Consider the following 19,356-nt stretch of genomic DNA (forward strand, 5'->3'; position numbering starts at 1 on the left):
GGCAGATTTTCCTCAGCACTGCCCCAGAAAAAAAAGTTTGCATTTATAAATATGTTACAGTAGCCTCTCCCGGTTTGTGGGGGGGGGGGGGGGGGGGGGGGAATCTGCTTGATGGGAAAACAGAAGCAGCATGGAATTGAAAATCCCCAAAACACGAGTGTTAAAATAAAATGGGAGGTTCTCATGTAATAAACGTTGGATTTGATTTATTGGGTCAATATAAACCGGCGGCCCTGATGATAAACAGCAGAATCTGGGAATGTAGCGACCGATCCACAAAGCGTCTGCAAAAATCCAGGAATCCCGTGTTTTTTTTTAAAGAAAGGGGAATGTGATTTAGAGCAACTATAAAGCAGCAATTCCAGCTATGTGTCAGCACACAGACACACACACACACCAGTCTCTTCCTGCAAATGGAAGGCACATAGTGGCCTCATATCTCAACTGTGTACAATACAGTAGTCGAGATCAGGGCATGGTGAGGGCGTGGATAAATGTGGAATCCTGTCAAGAGTCCTACATTCGTTTACTAAAGGCGTGAAATAATGAAGCACTCCATTTCTTCACAGTAGACAAAAATAATTAAAGCCCTTTTCTTCTTGTTGTTTGTGAACGCGAGGGGAAATATATTGGAACTTGACCCTTAATCTCTCCACACGTTAAAGAAGCGAGGGACAATAAACTTTGAAGGCTGTTGAACAATTGCAGTGGGTAAACATTGATTAACATATTCAGCTTGTAACGCTAAAAAAGAATGCGTAGGTCGAAAAGCCTTCGGACTCTGAAGGGGAAACGCCAAACGATTTTAGTTCGACGATGTAAATTAATAAAACGGTCGGCTTCATCTATTTAACCAAATCAGAATACAGACTGTGGCATCGGGGGCCAATATTTAGGTAGCAGTGCGGGAGAGTAAGGCTGAATGGATTGAATTTGTATGAACTGGGAGGGGGAAGCAGAATTCTTTCTTTAAGCAGGACTGGTGCAGACAGCGCGCCTGCCAGGCGCCCTGAGCCTCACAAAAGGACAGGATGTGTTCATTTGTAAGTAAACCACAGAACGGAAATTATTGTAATTTTCTCTAAAGTATCCTACTGTCTGCTCTCCTCCCCGCGCCCCCCCTCCCCTCCCCCTGCTGCAAAAAGGAAGGGAGAGAATGGATCCGTTTGAACGTGCAGCAAATGTTGTCCATGAGCCAAAGTCCAAAGTTTTAAAAATAGAAAAATAAAACTTTTTTTTAAAAATGCGAATTTAAGACAGTTTTTGAAAGGGAAACTATACACACTTTACCTAGTGAAAAGGCAACAAATCCGAACTTTATGTCAGACTGAATGCTGGAGAACCACTTTTTGTTTAACAGGGCTTGAGTTAAAGCAGTATTTGATCTGTTTTTTTTAAAAAAAACACTTTTTTCATCCCACTCCCTCAAGTTTAAGAAAGATAGGTGTCGATTCATTTTTTTTCAAAATAGCTTTGTTGCTCCAGATGGAAACAATAACATTATATTCCGTATCATCACAGTAAATAATCACAGTGAAATGAGTTTAATATGAAAACGGCTGAGAGTTTGATATGTTTGATGGGGACAGAAATTCATTCACAATATCGTGGGGGGTTTTGTGTTTCTGAGTCCAAGTTTGCGAAATGCCAAGAGGCAACAATGCTGGCGAGTTCACCAAGAAAAATTTGTTTTTCCAGTTAAATATGAATTAACCGGAGGTGGGAGGGAATTCCTACTTTTTGCGCGATTTAATTAAAAAGAAAACTGTATTCTGGGAATATTATAAGTGACATAATTTGAATCTCCGTGGTTGCACACAATACAGAGTTCAATACATGGTTAGATTTTAACAATAACATTCCACTCAGCGATATTATTTTGCAAGATTAGAATCCTCTCACTTAGAAAGTGACAGAGAGTATAGCCCACCGCCTCGTTGCAAAGGGCAGATCTGCTTTAAGAAGCTGATGTTTGGTTCCGAAGCCAAGCACTCACCGTGAACCAGGAGCTGGGAGGCTGTGAGTGGATGTTAGGAGTTTCTCTCTTGTTCTTTCGATTGGACTTTCCGAGCGTTTCCAACTGATAAGAGTCTCCATGTATCGCTCGTCGCTGTTATTGTTCGCGTGTTGTTGCTGCCAATCATCCCTTTGACAGGCCGGAAGGACCGGGGACTGTACAAACCAGAGGGTTGGTAGGAAAGGCTGCACATCGTTCGATAATAACAAATGGACCGTTTCTGTACTTAGCAACGATGCATTGTATCAGCTGCCGAATGGTTTGGATCCACTCGCCATGCATTTTGTTTTTTTTAGGGAAAAGCGTGTTGAGAGAGGGAAGCTGAAAGCGAGAGATTTGTGAGAGGGAAGACTGCAGCTAAAGTTTTCTTCGGGAAAAAAAAATCACTCATTTTCAAGTTTTATTCTGATAGAAAGTAGAGATTGATTCTCATCAGGAGATCCTGTACTGATCCCACGCCAGACCTGGTACGGATGAAAGAGAGGATTGGCTCCAGAGATGTAATATCTCCCATGTTTTTATGTTCCTGGTATGAAAGAAGTGCACACCAGTTTAGCGTTCTCAGTACTAGATTCATCTAGACCCCAAACGTTAGCTTGCTGTCTGTCCATGCATGCTGCCTCTGTGACCTTCAGCATTTGTCATTTTCAGTACAGATTCCAGCATCCGCAGTAATTTGCTCCTGTCTGTCTAAAAACTGCACCTTTCATGGATGTAAAACATCCCATAGCACTCTCCAGGAAAAAGCAAAAAAAAATCGAATAATAAAAAAGAGTTGCTGAACCTGGTCTGGCAGCATCTGTGAAGGGAGAAATTGTTAACATTTTGAGTCAGGTATGACTCTTCTTTGGAAGAGTGTTCTCATGCTGTCTGGGTCAACATTCATCCTTCTGCATAGTAAAGTAACCCAAGGTGATTCACAGGAGAATTGTAAACACACAGTGATACCAAGCCACAAGGAGCAAAGTTCCCTCAAAGCTGCACGGCCACATAGCCATTCGGAGTTTGGTGGGCAGCACGGTGGCACAGTGGTTAGCACTGCTGCCTCACAGCGCCAGAGACCCGGGTTCAATTCCCGCCTCAGGCGACTGACTGTGTGGAGTTTGCACGTTCTCCCCGTGTCTGCGTGGGTTTCCTCCGGGTGCTCCGGTTTCCTCCCACAGTCCAAAGATGTGCGGGTCAGGTGAATTGGCCATGCTAAATTGCGCATAGTGTTAGGTAAGGGGTATATGTAGGGGTATGGGTGGGTTGCGCTTCGGCGGGTCGGTGTGGACTTGTTGGGCCGAAGGGCCTGTTTCCACACTGTAGGGAATCTAATCTAATCTAGTTTCTGTGTACACTGCTGACAGTGCAGACCCATATATGTCTGGTTCTAGAGGTCCCTGCCATGTAGATTCATACAACATTGGAAAAATTAGAGGAAGCACAGGTGAGAAATTATCAGGTTAGATGACCTTTGCTCAAAGACGTGAGTTCCAAGGTGTGTCTTAAAAGAGGAAAGTAAGGTAGAGAGTGGGAGAAGTGTTCAGAGGACATTCCAGAGTTTTGAGCCTAAACAACCTATTGCCGTGCCACCAAAGATAGAACAGTTAAATGCATGAGTGCCAGAACTACAGGAAAGTATATGCATGTTCAGTGTTAGGATGGTGGAGCATTAGTGGGAGCTTGGTTTGGTGAGGAGAGGGGTGTAGCAAAGGGAGCCAATCAGATTGTCTCAACCTTAGTGACCAAGAAGTCCAGAGTTATCGTTGGAGGGGATACGAATTGGGGTTTAAGAAGATGTTGGTGATCTTTCCATTCCATGATTATCCAGTTGGACCATTTTCTCAGCACTTTGGCCTCAGTGGTTGGTAACCTCCGAAATTAGAGGTCTTCATATCAGCAGTTTGTTTGATGTACAATTGAACTAAATCTTGTCTATATCCTCAGGGCTCCATATACCCTTGCAAGGGTTATTCAGCAGCAACTCCTAAACCAGCAACTTTGAACACCTTGACAGGCAAGGCAGTTGACCACCTACATGTCATATATTGTCCCAACTTGAATAATCCATCATCGGGGTGGATCAGAATTTTGAAACAGTACTTTAGGGTTACCTTCACTGGGTGGATTGCAGCAGTTCAAGAAAAACACATACCTACTTCTGATGTCAGGCAAAACAGCAATACCACCACCCCCCCCCCCCCCCCCCCCCCCCCCCCCGCCACCTCCCCACCATGCTGATATGCCAAGAATGAATTTAAAAATCTTTTGTTATCTGTTAATTGGATTGAAGATCAACTCAGTAGTTGGTTCAGGCCAATTAAATGTATGAAAGCTGCTGTCATATCTCAGAACAGTTCATAGGAGCCATCTGCAATTGGAGTCTAATTCCAAGTGTGAGTGAGTAAGGATGGGATTCCAACACAAGTGATATCAAATTCGGCAAATAAATTACTCTGAAATATTGCAAGAAGGCCAGTGGAAAATAGCAGACTAGTACACAGTATTGCTTGATGTTCCTGTGAATTTGAAGACAGGATTCAGGTTTGTTTTCAAGGAAAACCAAATGCTAATTTAAAATAAAATTCACAAGTATGCTGCAGGTTGAGAGGTGTCTGTAAGGAGAACAAAAGATGGGAGATTCACAGCCCCCAACTCTGTATTTGCAGGCAAGGAGTGGGGTCACAGAAATTCAGATAGAGGGCCAGATAGCTGCCTTCCGCCCACTTACCTGTAATACAGTGGATGGGTTGGACATCAGCAGACCCACTCGTTTTTTCACTTGCTAAAGTCTTTAACTGGACAAATAATGAATAGTTAAGAACGTGTTCCCAACTTCATCACAAAAATGTGTGTCAGCTTTTTCATCAGCTTGAGCTAAAAGTCATGAAGGAGGTGCTGGATACTTTATTTTTGTGTGGTTTCCTGTGTCCACAATGGTACTGGAGACATTCCAAAATATCTTGAAAATAGGGCTGAGATAGCCAAAAATTGCTGTAGCTATAAATTGAGTAACTGTCTACAAAGAGAGAGAGAGAGAGAGACTCATGGAATGTCAAATCTATGGTTGCATAGGGAGGTTTAAACAACAACCTTTCTAAGTGGGGAATGAGGCAAGTCAAGACTGACTGGACTGTGATTTCTTGAGCCCACAAAGGTTAGCAAGGGGCTGATGACGCACTGCTCATTCATAGAATCCTGATGGTGCAGAAAGAGACCATTCTGCCCATTGGGTCTACAATGACCCTCCAAGGACCATCCCATCCAGATCCAGTCTCCCACCCTTTCCTCATAATGCTGCATTTACCATGGCTAATCCACTGAGCCTACACATCCCTGGACACCACAAGGCAATTTAGCATGGCAATCCACCGAAACTCTTTGGACCGTGGGAGGAAACTGGAGTACCTGGTGGAAACTACACAGACACGGGGAGAATATGCAAACTGCACACAGACAGTCACCAAAGGCAGGAATCAAATCCAGAACCCTGGTGCTATGAGGTAGCAATGTTATCCACTGTGCTGCCCCCTTTGGATTATGCCCCAAACTGCAGATACATTTTTGGGTTTTTTTCCCTTTGCAGAATGCACAAGGATAGGGGCCAATTTCAACTCTGTTGGAATGTGTTGGTGGAACCAAATGTTCTCACTTGTATCAATCTTGATCGAGCATTAACATGCTGTGCAGCTCAGCATTGAAAAAATAACCTTTAGTTTCTCCTGTGTTGCAGGTAAAGGAACTCTCTTTCATTCTGAGTCATAGTCATACAGCACTGAAACAGATCCTTCCATCCAACTCATCCCTGCCGACCAGATATCCTACACTGATCTAATCCCATTTGTCATCATTTGGCCCATATCCCTCTAAATCCTTACTATTCATGTACCCATCTAAACCTCTTTTAAATGTTGTAATTGTCCACTTCCACCACCTCCTCTGGCAGATTATTCCATACATGCACCACCCTCTATGTGAAAAAGTTGCCCTTTGGGTCCCTTTTACATTTTTCCCCTCTCACCCTCTAATTTTGGATTCCCCTAATCTGGGAAAAAAGACCTTGGGTATTCACCCTGTCCATTCTGCTCATGATTTTTCAGGTTACCTCTCAGCCTCCGAAGTTCCCAGGAAAAATGCTTCAGCCTATTCAGCCTCTTCCTATATCTCAAACCTCCAATACCAGCAACAATCTCGCAAATCTTTTCTGAACTCTTTCAAGTTTAACAACACCTTTCCTATAGCAGGGAGACCAGAACTGAATGCAGTACTGTATTCTAAAAGTGGCCTTAGCAATGTCTTGTAAGCCACAATATGATGTCTCAACTCCTATACTCGGTGCAATGTTAGAAGAGGCTGCAAAATGAAACAGAACAATAGAAGGACTCTGTCACCCTGAATGTTCAAAATCAATTATGGTCAAAAAATCAGAATCACAGAATCTCAACCAAATAGCAAAAACTATGGATCATGAAAACAACTGCTTAACTACCAACATCAATGCTACCAGAGGCCATTGGGCCTTCACTGGTTCTATTACTTAGTACCAATGTCTTGCCTTCAACCCACTTCCCTGTACATTACTTTTATCCAAATAATCATTCAATAAGCATCGTCTCTAAATTGCTCACAATCCTAACTTGGATATATAGTCATTCATTCTTCATTACTAGGCTAGAAAATTTGAATTCGCTACTTTACATCATAATGCCAACCATGTAACCAGTGTCAATTGTTAAAATAACCCATCTTTCACTACTGTTCAATGTGAAGGAAATCTGATGTCCATATCCCACCTGGCTTATACGTGACTCCAGACCTCTAGCGATGTTTTTGATTCTTAACTGGTCCCTAGGCAATTAGGGATGGGTAATAAATGCTAGTTTAGCTAGTGACATCCACATCTCATGAACAAATAAAATAAACCACTCTTAACAGCATCACAGTTGATATTCTTATGAGTGGGATAGAAGTAAATTATTCCCACTTATCCTTCTCAACCTGTACATCGTCTTTGATTTGGTTGACCACATCCTCTTCAAAAGCGTCTCTTCTGTCATCCAACTGATTTTATTCTTAACTGTCCAATTGTAGCTGGAGCATCATAGAGTCACAGAGATGTACAGAATGGAAACAGACCCTTTGTTCCAACTCATCCATGCTGACCAGTTATCCCAACCCAATCTAGTCCCACCTGCCAGCACCCAGCTCATATCCCTCCAAACCCTTCCTATTCATATACCCATCCAGATGCCTTTTAAATGTTGCAATTGCACGAGCCTCCACCACTTCCTCTGGCAGCCCATTCCACACATGCACCACCTTCTGCGTGAAAACATTGCCTCTTAGGTCTCTTTTATATCCTTCCCCTCTCATCCTAAACCTATGCCCTGTAATTCTGGACTCCTCCACCCCAGGGAAAAGACATTATCTATTTACCCTATCCATGCCTCTCATGATTTTATAAACCTCTATAAGGTTACCCCTCAGCCTCCAATGTTCCAGGGAAAACAGCCCTAGCTGATTCAACCTCTCCTGAGAGTTCAAATCCTGCAACCCTGGCAACATCCTTGTAAATCTTTTCTGAACCCTTTCAAGTTTCACAATATCCTTCTGGTAGAAAGACCAGAATTGCATGCAATATTCCAAAAGTGGCCTTACCAATGTCCTGTACAGCCTCAACATGACCTCCCAAAATCTGTACTCAATACTCTAACCAATAAAGGAAAGGACACCAAACGCCGCCTTCACGATCCTATCTACCTGCGACTCTACTTTCAAGGAGCTATGAACCTGCACTCCAAGGTCTCTTTGTTCAGTGACACTCTCTAAGACCCCATGCACAAAGCCATGCTGACTATCCATAATCAGTGCTTGCCTTTCCAAATACATGTACATCCTGCCCCTCAGGATTCCCTCCAACAACTTGCCCACCACCAATGTCAGGCTCACTGGTCTATAGTTCCCTGGCTTGTCCTTACCACCTTTCGTAAATAGATGCACCACATTAGCCAACCTCCAGTCTTCCGGCATCTCACCTGTTACTATTGATGAAACAAATATCTCAGCAAGAGGCCCTGCAATCACTTCCCTAGCTTCCAACACAGTTCAAGGGTACACCTGATCAGGTCCTGGGGATTTATCCATTTTTATGTGTTTCAAGGCATCCAGCACCTCCTCCTCTGTAATATGGACAATTTTCAAGATGTCACCATCTATTTCCCTTCATTCTCTGTCTTCCATGTCCTTCTCAGAGTAAATACTGATGCAAAATACTTGTTTAGTATCTCCCCCATCTCTAGCGGCTCCGCACAAAGGCCGCTTGCTGATCTTTGAGGGGCCTTATTTTCTCTCCCTATTTACCCTTTTGTCCTTAATATATTTGTAAAAATTCTTTGGATTCTCCTTAACTCTATTTGCCAAGCTATCTCATGTCCCCTTTCTGCCCTCCTGATTTCCCTCTTTAAGTATATTCCTACTGCCTTTATACTCTAAGGATTGATCTATCCTGTCTATCCCTGACATATGCTTCCTTCTTTTTCTGAACCAAACCCTCAATTTCTTTAGTCATCCAGCATTCTCTATACCTACCAGTCTTTCCTTTCACCCTAACAGGAATAAACTGTCACTGGACTTTCGTTATCTCATTTCTGAAGGCTTCTCATATTTCAGCCGCCCCTTTCCCTGTGAACATCTGCCCCCAACCAGCTTTTGAAACTGTCAAAATTGAGCTTTCTCCAATTTAGAACTTCAACTTTTAGATCTGGTCTATCTTTTTCTATCACTATTGTAAAACTAATAGAATTACGGTTGCTGGCCCCAAAGTGCTCTCCGACTGACACCTCAGTCACTTGCCCTGCCTTATTTCCCAAGAGTAGGTCAAGTTTTGCATATTGTCTAGTAGGTACATCCACATACTGAATCAGAAAATTTTCTTGTACATGCTCAACAAATTCCTCTCCATCTAAACCCTTAACACTGTTGCAATTCCAGTCTATGTTTGGAAAGTTAATATCCCCTACCATAATCATCCTATTATTCTTACAAATAACAGATCTCCTTACAAATGTGTTTGTCAATTTCCCTCTGACAGCTGCAATAATTTATTTTCCCACTCCCACATCGCTACCTCAGATCTCATCCAAGGATAAATTCCACTTTGGCCTCATCCTTTCCTATCTCTGCTATTCCCTCGAGGTCCAAGGTACATGAACACCTCTAATTCTGGTCAATTAAGCATCCCCATGGATGTGAGGACAAATCCTTTACACTTCAAGTGGTACTGACCTGAAATACAATGGCCAGCAGTATAGTGAAAGTGAAGGTGATGGGTGTTTTTGAAAGCAATTTGGATAGGCACTTAAGGGCAAGTTATCTTGCAGTGCTACAGGCATAGAGCAGGGGAAAGAAATGGATTAGATTGGTTGACAAAGAGCTATCATTGACTCAATGGGCTAAATGGTCTCCTGCATTGCAATGACTCTATTAAAGAAAAGATTTTGCATCTGCTCTGCTCACAGAAGGTTGGGATGATTGAGGGATGGAGAATGGTATCACAGAAGGAATGTTCCCTTCAAGACATTTTGATCAACTGGATCAATGGGCCGAGGAATGGCAGATGGAGTTTAATTTGGATGAATGTGAGGTATTGTACTTTAATAACACAAACAAATAATGGTATGGGTAAAAAGTGAGGTCTGCAGATGCTGGAGATCAGAGCTGAAAATGTGTTGCTGGTTAAAGCGCAGCAGGTCAGGCAGCATCCAAGGAACAGGAAATTCAACGTTTTGGGCAAAAGCCTATCATTGGATGAAGGGCTTTTGTCCGAAACGTCGAATTTCCTGTTCCTTAAATAATGGTATGGCCCTGGATAGTGCTGTAGAACAGACAGACCTTGGAATTCAGATGCATAATTTGTTGAAATTTGCGTCACAGTGTGGTTAAAAAAGTGTTTAGCACACTTACCTTCATTACTCAGATCTTTAAGCATTGGAGTTGGGACATCATGTTGAAGTTGTACAGGATATTGCTGAGGCTTATTCTGTGTGTCGTTCTGGTTGCCCCACTAAAGGAAGGACATTATTAAATTGGAGTTGGTTCAGAAAAGATTTACCAGGTTGTTGCTGGGGATGGAGGCTTTGAGTTATAAAAATATGCTGGTCGGCTGGGATTTTTTTCACGGAACATAAGAATTTGGGGGAGTGAGCTTATCAAGTTTTATAAACTCATGGGGAGCATAGATAAGGTGAATACCAAGAGTCTTTCCCGTAGGGTGGGGGAATTCAAAACTAGGGGGCATATTTTTAAGGTGAGAAGAGGAAGTTTTAAAAAGGACATGGGGCAACACAGAGCTTTTTACACAGAGTGGTTCATGTGTGGAATGAACTGCCAGAGGATGTGGTGGATGCAGGTACAGGCACAGAATTTAAAAGACATTTGGATAAATACATGAATAGGAAAGGTTTGGAAGGATATGGGTGAAATGTAGACAAGTGGGGCTAGTTTAGCTTGGAACATGGGTAGCGTGGACTAGTTGGACCAAATGGCCTGTTGCCACTCTGCATGACTCTGTGAAGGTTAGGTGAATTGGCCATGGGAAATGCAGGGATAAGGTGGGGGATTTCAGGGCAGATGCTCTTTGGACTTGATGGGCTGAATGGTCTCTATCTGCACTGTAGGGATTCTATTCTGTGAATACACCAAATTTAAAAAATGGATCTTGAAATGTGGCCACCACAATCAGGTTGGTTAGTGGTTGTTTCTGAGAGGAAGGTCCAGCTCCTTGGATTGATAACCAAGAGGGTATCTCCAGACACCTAACTACACCTTCCTCCCCAGATGTCCATCAGAACTTAGCAAAGCCCAGTCAGCCTCCCTTACCTGACCTCGGTGGGCTCTTATTGAGTTGTGTCAGCTACCTGCTGTTCGCATGAGTGTGGCCCTGCCATTCCCTTGACCCTGCTGCACAGAAGATGGCCCAGAGTCATGACCAAACCAAATGGCTCATACGTCTGGCCGACCTGCACTCCTGGACCCAGCAGAGGACCCAAAACCCTGCACATAGAATGAACATGCAGGGTTTGTTGTAATATCAAAAACCTGGAATTATTTGGATTTTATTATATCGGTTGCGGGTGTGGGGGAGGCAGGGTAATTGTGAATGGATGCACTAAAATTGATTAAATAGTCTCTCTCTCATCTATTCTCTAACTTGTAACAGAGCAGCTACCCAGCATCTATGGGGTTGCCAATACCATCCAGACTGCAGCTGTGGTGTAATCTAAACAATGACTCACATTGTTGAGGAGTATCCGTTGACTAACCTGAAGGTAGGCTTAAAGAACTCTATCTGTCGCTAACTGGGCTATTCATTTGCTCTGTGTCCATGGGCTCACTAAATAAATAAATATAACTGCTTAAATGCAGTTTACATTCACCTTTAACAGAAATAGCAACCACAAACTTAACAATAAGATTTCAAGAAAACACCACCTCCAAAAGCAGTCTTACACCACTCTAGGGATTTGACAGCCCGGGTTAACAACTAGTTAATGACATGAAAGTTTCTCACATCCATCAGAACAGCTGCATGAATAATTCAGTCTCTCAACATTACATCACATAAAACAGTTTGCTTTTCACCATGGACCTGAGATAAGCAGAAATCTAATATAGAGAGCAGTTAATTTCATGCACATACACACCCCCTCCCTTGAATTCTATTTCAATCTGCTTCCACTATTTCAGAGACAGTTTACAGGAGGTCCTACTGACTGTATACATGAGATTTGTTTCATGGTATATAGAGTCATAGAGATTTACAGCATGGAAACAGGCCCTTCAGTCCAACCTGTCCATGCCGTTGTACTGTGGTAATAGTTAGGGTAAAATAGAGAGTGGTTACTTTAAAACTCCCTCCCTCTTTTCCTTTGTCTCTTCCTCTAATAATACTTTCTTCTAGTCTGAAGCGCGGTGGGGAAAGACCACCGTGTAAGGTCTGCCTGCCTAAGAAAAACAGAGGGCCCACTCAGTAATCGGGCCCCGCTAACACCTCAGCAAAATACCTGGTTGATCAATGTACAGACTTGTACATACAAATGATTAATTCCGAACTCTCTATGTAAAGAAATGGAATGTATATGTACGTGTGGCATCACCAATTGTATAGATATCAAAATAATTTTATGAATAAAGTATATTTTTGAAATAAAAAAAACTTTCTTCTAGCTGCAACTGTGTCAGAGATGTGAAGTAATATCTCTGAACAGATTGATAAGAAAATATCTAAAACCCATCTCTTTAATTTGATCACGACTTAATGTCTCTATCTTTAGCTCAGTGTGAACTTTTGTCTGATGATGAACCTATGGATTGCCTTGGAATGTTTAACACTTAAAAGGTGCTAAATGAATTCAATAAATTAGTATTAATAATAATACTTTGAATAGATTTTGTTTACCATTCTGAACACAAAACAGAAACTGCTGGAAAAGCTCAGCAGGTCTGGCAGCATCTTTGGAGAGAAATCAAAGTTAATGTTTTGAGTCAAGTGGCCCTTCCTCAATTCTTTTCCTTCAGTTCTGAGGAAGATTCATTCAAATTGAAATGTTAAGTCTGATTTCTTTCCACAGATGCTGCAAGACCTGTCGAAATTTCTGTTTTTGTTTCTGATTTACAGCATCCCCAGTTCTTTCAGCTTTTATTTAGTGGTTTATCATTCCATTGGTTCCACCTTTATATCTGAGGGTACCATTGATAACCAGAAAATTATGTATCTACATTGACAGCTCTCTCCTGAGGTTAAACAATCTTAAAAAACCATACTTGGTAAAATTGCATGCCATGATCTCAAGTGCCAAGGTTGTTGTTAGAGAGAGCCCTGGCGTACTCTAGTCTGTGCTACCCCCCTTGATCAGATTAACCAGTCGTGACATTTTATCTTCGCTTATGCAGAATCAAGGGTACAAAAAACTGGCCTTAAACTCTTGCAGAGGTGTCTTGTACATCCCACTCCAGATACTAATCTGACATCTGAAATGTTGACACGGTTCACAACGACCTTTGACCTTTTAAATCCAGCTGCACCGCTGCACGTCAAGAGCAACAGCACAGTAACTTCTAAGTCACAACATTGGCGTCCTTTGTTTCCTGGAGAGACAGGTGTAAAGCAAAGGTGGTCCCTGGTCTTTAGCCACGGGTCACGTGTACACTAGGAGGAAATGTCATAACACCATTAAACGCATGGCTGGAGGCTGAGTTTCAGTCTTGGCTAGATGCTGGTATTTGGTTGGGGGGTGGGCGGGGGTGACACAATGCAGACCTCACTCGGGAATTGAATCAATGTTAAAAGGGAAAGAATGCGCTGTCAGTGAAATTCAAAGAGGGAATTAATTGGCGGCGTTAATTTCACCTGCATTTTCACTTTGCTGAGCTGAAATCTCACCCCTCCCCACACCCCCCCTCAAGACACCCAAGTTGTTTCTTTGTCTTTGTTTCATTTTGAAGTTGTTAGACTGACACCGAGTTGTTAATAATTAGGAAACTGGTGAGAAAGAGAAGGCCAGTCCCTCCCATTTCCTGGAGCATGTGGGTGGGTGTTGCTTCTCAAGGTGTTAAAAGTCTTGGTGGCCTGGCGACTAATCAGCTTCCTGTGGCTGGCTGCTGATTTCTTACTGTTTATCCCGGAGAGCTTGTTATAGAAAAGGCTGCGGTCAAAACAAAAATACAGCGCACTGAGAGGCCAGTGAAATATGGAGCGATGCCCCAGATATTCCAGTCTCCAGGTGGTCAGAGATCCGGTGTACCCTGAAGATGCGCGGGATTCCTTGGAAGTCTCAGTGTAATGACAGTGTAATGGACATTGGGATGATTAAAAACTTCTGGTGGGCAATTGTGTTTATTAGCCTCCGAGAACGGCTGCAACTGTGAGTTAGTCGGAGACTTGAAAGGGTTCTGACTCACTCACCTGGGTATTTACTCAGGAAATGTTAGACGGAAAGAAATAAATTCTTAATCCTGGTAATTTATACAAACTCCCCCACCCTTTACTTGCCTGTAAAGCTCGACCAACCCCCAATCCCAGATTATCTTCCACATAATCCTCTGGCCACCCCAACCCTCGAATCCTTCATGATTTTCCTAACCATTTTTTTTTGCAGACAGGATAATAAGTGGGCTGCCAGTGGGGATGGTTAAAAAAAAGATATAACAGCAGAGTTTAAGAGCACTTTGACAGAAATACCAAGAGGCAGGATACCAACTGAATAGAGGTGAAACACTTTTTTAAAATCTCCACAGTGTGGCCATTCTGACCATCATGTCCACACTGACCTCCAAAGAGCATCACACCCAGCACCCGCCCCAGCCCCCTACCCTGTATTCCCCATGGCCAGTCCACCTAACCTGCACATCTTCAAACTATTGGAGGAAACCAGAACACTTTGGAGGAAACCCCACCGGGAGAATGTGCAAGCTCCACCCAGACAGTTGTCTGAGGGTGGAATCAAACCCAGGTCACTGGCATTGTGAGGCGACAGTGCTGACCACTGAGCCACCATGCCACCATAGCTTTTAGCTTAACAAGGCACAGGCTTGCTGGGTCAAAGGGCCTGGTGCTGTGGTGAACTGTTTTTGTTCTTTGTCGAGAATGTGGTGCTGGAAAAGCACAGCTGGTCAGGCAGCAGCCAGGAAGCAGGAGAATCGACATTTCAGGCATAAGCCCTTCATCAGGAATTTGTTCTTTGTCATACTTGATTCCAACCCAATCCTCCACCTCCTGACTCCACACGCCACCATCCCAATAATCCAAACCTCCATGATCATCTGAGTTCCTAACCTCAAACACTCTGACTAACCTCCTCCTTCCTACCAATTAGATTGGTCACAACCTCACCACTCACTACCTGCATCTCAAGCAACCCTGCCACCTACCATCCCTCTAGCTTACACTTTACCAACTTACCTCTCCCACATAACATTGACCAACACATTGCAAATGCTATTTAAATATGATGTAGCTTTTCAGGTGTTTTTCTAATCAACCTGCTTAGAGAGATTATTACATGTCTCTGGGCAAGATGGGGGAATGCTATAGACTGGAACTGTATAAAATTCTAGTTTGGCCACAGCTAGAGTACTGTGTCCAGTTTTGGTCACTACATTTATAGCAAAGATATTATTGCACTAGAGAGGATACAGATGAAATTTACTAGCATGTTGCATGGACTGAAGAATTTTAGTTATAAGAAAAGATTGCATGGGTCAGAGTTGTTTTCTTTGAAGCAGAAATGGCCTGACTTAGGAATATAAGATTATGAAGGGTCCAGATAGAGGAATTCCCTATTCCCTTTAGTTGAGAGGAGCATAACCAGGGACACAGATTTACAGTAAGAGAAAGGAGGTTTAAGGGGGATTTGAGGCAAAACTGTTTTTACCCAAAGGGCACTGGAAATTTGGAAACAATCACTGAAAGTGTGATAGGATGCTACTCTTGATTCCCTACTGAACCCCTTGGCATTTCAATCTTGGTGTCACAACTCATGGGGGAAGTGTGCTTGGATTCAAACTCATCATTTCTGGAGTCATCACAAGTGTGAAACGATTTAGTCAAACTATTCAAAGTCCCCAATTTACCTGACCAATGAACTCAGGTTAAAAGAAAACATTCATCAGGTTTGTGTACTGAACAATAAAATAATTGTTATAAGCAAGTTGTCTTTAGCCAATAGCAATCAGGAAATACAAATTGCTAACTTCTAACTCTTCAACTTAACTCTATCACTTTTTAAAATCCTCTCTTCACAAACAAGGTGGAAAAAGAAAAGGTCAGGGAATCACAGTTAAATAGCACCAGTCTGCACCATGTAACCTGCTGAAATACAATGCTTACTGCCCTCTAGTGTCTTGTCCAAAGGTTTATGTGTGAAGCTAGTCATGGAAGATCATGGAATACAAATAGAAAGCACTGGAAATGCTCAGCAAGTCAGACAACTGTGGAGAGAGAAGTAGAATTAGCATTTCAGGTCAAGATGACCTTTCATCAGAACTGTAAAACTGTCATCATCACTAAGGTTAGAGTGGTCAGCCCCACAGCAAGGTGGAAAATTGACATGACAAGTGACCAGAAGCTCAAGTTCATGCAGGCAAATTGAATGCAACTATTCCACAAAGTAGTCGCCCAGTCTCTGTCAGGTCTCTTGGATATAGAGCAGACTGCAATGAGAACAGCAAACGCAGCTGACTAAATTGAAAGAATTCCAGGTAAATCACTGCTTTTCCCAGAAGGAGTGTTTGGGACCTTGGATCTTGAAGGCAGTGGCAGTAAGGGTCAGATATTACTGCTTGGAGAGCTGATATGGGAAACATTGGAGGTGTTCAGTATGATTTTGCCTCCAATAGGGTTTTTAACTTGATGCAGTAATGTGGATGTTACCATTTGTAACTTAGGAAACTGGGAGTGGAGATCATGGTATTAACTAATTTGACATATTTATTCCAGCAAACAGTTATATACAAGCATTACATTACTCATACACCAAAGTATCTGGGCTAATATTAAGCTAATAGATTACAACAGAGGAACATGCTTCCAGTAGGGTGTCATGCTTCAAATGATCTGAGTTAAGATGAAGTATGAGAGTTTTTCTACCCCAGATCATACTGCAATATAGTGACAAGCATGTACCTTGATACGTACTGATGTACTGTGAATCTTAAAGATGTACTGCCATACCGACTGTGAGATGTAACATACATTTGGAGTAGAGCAGAAAGTCATGGAGGAAACCACCCTTCCGAGTCTGATCCTGTTTTCAGCTGATTCCCACCTTGCAGGCAGAGTTTACTAGATTTGGTTATTGAAGAGGGTGACTTCCTGAGTGTTCAAAATGCACAGGAGCAACAGGTGAATTCTTCCTCGAAAATCTGAGAACGTTCAAGCAACAAATCTGAGAAAAGTCACCCACCACAAATGGAAATGATAGGTTTAGTGAGGCACTGCTCTTCCATTCACAGGCTGTTTCTCTCCTACATTTACTGTTTGTGAGTTCAGAGGCTATCAGCAGCAAGCAGGAGAGGACAACACTCGGTGATTGGGAAGCAGAGGGAAGGTGAGTGGCAGCATATCAACTTGGGAACTGGAGTACTGGGGCGGAGCATGCAGGGGGTGGAAGACAGAATGCCTTTCTGGGGAGCTTGGTGGATATAGACAGGGTGTGTGGGAGCATCTTTCCACCACTGACGGGCAAGAAGAAGAGTCTGTAAGGCAATGTCTGTCTGCCATGGTGAAGAGGGAGAAGGGAAAGAGGCCGTGAGGGAGCATCTACCTGAGGAGGGTGAGTACAGTGTAAAGGAACTTTGCTGTCCTACAAATCCAACTTGGTTCCCTGAAGGAGCTGTTTAAATATGCTACATTTCTCCTTCACAAGCCCCAGCAGGACTTTCTTCCTACTTTCTTCACAGTATCAATCATTGACAGGATGATATAACAATATAATGTTCAAACCAGCTGGAGAATTGATTCAAATCCTTGCTAAAGCAGCTAAGTTTAAATAAAAACTATTCTTGGCCACTGTTTTGCTATAATGACCTGTCAAATCAAAGGTTAGTATACCCTAAATGGAAACATTCCTCTTTATTTTCTCTAGCTTTTGTGATGACCACATCATCCATATATCACATGTGCCATCATTCAAACCAACAAATGGAGTTTGAATAATCCCTGTGGTCTCTTCCTGTCTTCTTCTTTGTCATCAGCATGAATGAACACATGTCGAAAGCTTGAAAAAAATACTTTGCAAGTGCAGTCACTGTTGTAATGAAAGAAATGTAATGAGGTAAATCAACAATTAATTTAAGCATGTCTAGGACTTGGAATCAACATCGAGCAGAGTCTTTCAGGAATGAGATGATAAAAGATTGGAACGCTCATCCAAACAAAAATAGCAACTGATGTGAGATCAATATCAATGCTAGATCAATCATTACAGTTAAATCTAAGATAAAGATCTGTGATGCAGATAAATGACAAGTGCCTGCTTAAAATCTTCCAGAATTGTGATGAAGATGAATTTGATTTGACCTCACCTCAGGCGTTAAAAGGTACATTTAAAATGGTGATTTTTTTTTGTATGTAGAACTATGTCAGATATTCGTGCCATGTCCAAACTGTGCTGTCTGCGAAATTAAGGCTTTCACTTAAGTTTAATGGACACATCTTGATTTTTGAAGTCATTAATAAATTCTTGTAATTCTGCCTCTGTATAAGTCCAAATATCCAAATGACAAGCCAAATACAGAAAGCAATGTTACTACATTACTGCAGTAATGAAGAAGTTTGTGAGAATGATAAGGGAACCCCTCAAAACCAAAAAATAAACATCAAAATTGTAAAGGGTATGTGTAGCTGGATCTTATTGCCTATGCAATCCTTGATTGGGATTATTAGTCTGGGACAATCAGGAAGCCCTGGCTGACCAATATAAACAGGGATTCCCAGCGCAGGTATCTCTGGAGAAGGGGCACATGGTATCCACCAACACCCTGGAGCTGTTCAGAGAGAGGTGGGCACCGCAGGGAGTGGAGTGCATTATTTCCCCCTCCAACTCTATTTTGATTTAGTCCCTGCCCTCCCCTTCACTGTTTGATCACACAGCATTGCCCTTTGATGTGAAGGACACTGCTTGTCACTGGCCACTTGGGTGTTTTCCTATCTTCCTGGTGGTGGAAATTGAATGAAGATTCATGCACTTTGTGTCTCTCACTGTGTCTCACACCTGTGCGCACACACACACCATGGGTGCTGGGGAAAAATAAGCACTGCTACAGTTAGGCGGTAGTGTGGGGGTTAATTTTAAAAAAATTAGACAGGAGTCACTGGCCACTTGGGTGTTTTCCTTTTTGAAAAAAAAGGGATTCCCAGCGCAGGTATCTCTGGACAAAGGGCACATGGTGTCCACCAACACCCTGGAGTTGTTCAGGGAGAGGTAGGCGCCGCAGGGAGTGGAGTGCATTATTTCCTCCTCCAACTCTATTTTGATTCAGTCCCTGCCCTCCCCTTCACTGTTTGATCACACAACATTGCCCCTTGATGTGAAGGGCACTGCTTGTCACTGGCCACTCGGGTGTTTTCTTATCTTCCTGGTGATGGAAATTGAATAAAGATTCGTGCACCTTGTGTCTCTCACTGTGTCTCACACCTGCACACACACACACCATGGGTGTTGGGATTAAAAAAAAGAAAAGAGAAAAAAAAATAAACAGGGATTCCCAGCACAGGTGTCTCAGGAGAAGGGGCACATGGTGTCCACCAACACCCTGGAGTTGTTCAGGGAGAGGTGGGCGCCGCAGGGAGTGGAGTGTAT

The 19,356-nt window shown here is 42.7% G+C and overlaps 1 protein-coding gene and 1 long non-coding RNA gene across 3 annotated transcripts in view; one reads left to right on the top strand and one right to left on the bottom strand.

Annotated features, from left to right (window-relative positions):
• spry4 (sprouty homolog 4 (Drosophila)) overlaps nt 1-19,356 on the bottom strand; it is a 69,557-nt gene that overhangs the window by 22,091 nt on the left and 28,110 nt on the right. The window contains exon 1 of one of the 2 annotated variants that reach the window (XM_060836905.1): nt 1,997-2,124. The exons of the other annotated variant lie outside the window; for it this stretch is intronic. The gene's annotated coding sequence lies outside the window, so the exon portion shown is untranslated. Of the gene's footprint in view, nt 1-1,996; nt 2,125-19,356 lie in introns of those variants that run through there. 2 annotated transcript variants of the gene reach the window in all.
• On the top strand, nt 977-18,092 carry LOC132823255 (uncharacterized). Its single transcript, XR_009645518.1, has 3 exons — nt 977-1,043; nt 11,217-11,325; nt 17,641-18,092. It is a non-coding gene; the product is annotated as an uncharacterized LOC132823255 (long non-coding RNA).

Source organism: Hemiscyllium ocellatum, chromosome 16 (assembly GCF_020745735.1).
Source record: "Hemiscyllium ocellatum isolate sHemOce1 chromosome 16, sHemOce1.pat.X.cur, whole genome shotgun sequence".
NCBI classification, from domain to species: Eukaryota; Metazoa; Chordata; class Chondrichthyes; order Orectolobiformes; family Hemiscylliidae; genus Hemiscyllium; species Hemiscyllium ocellatum.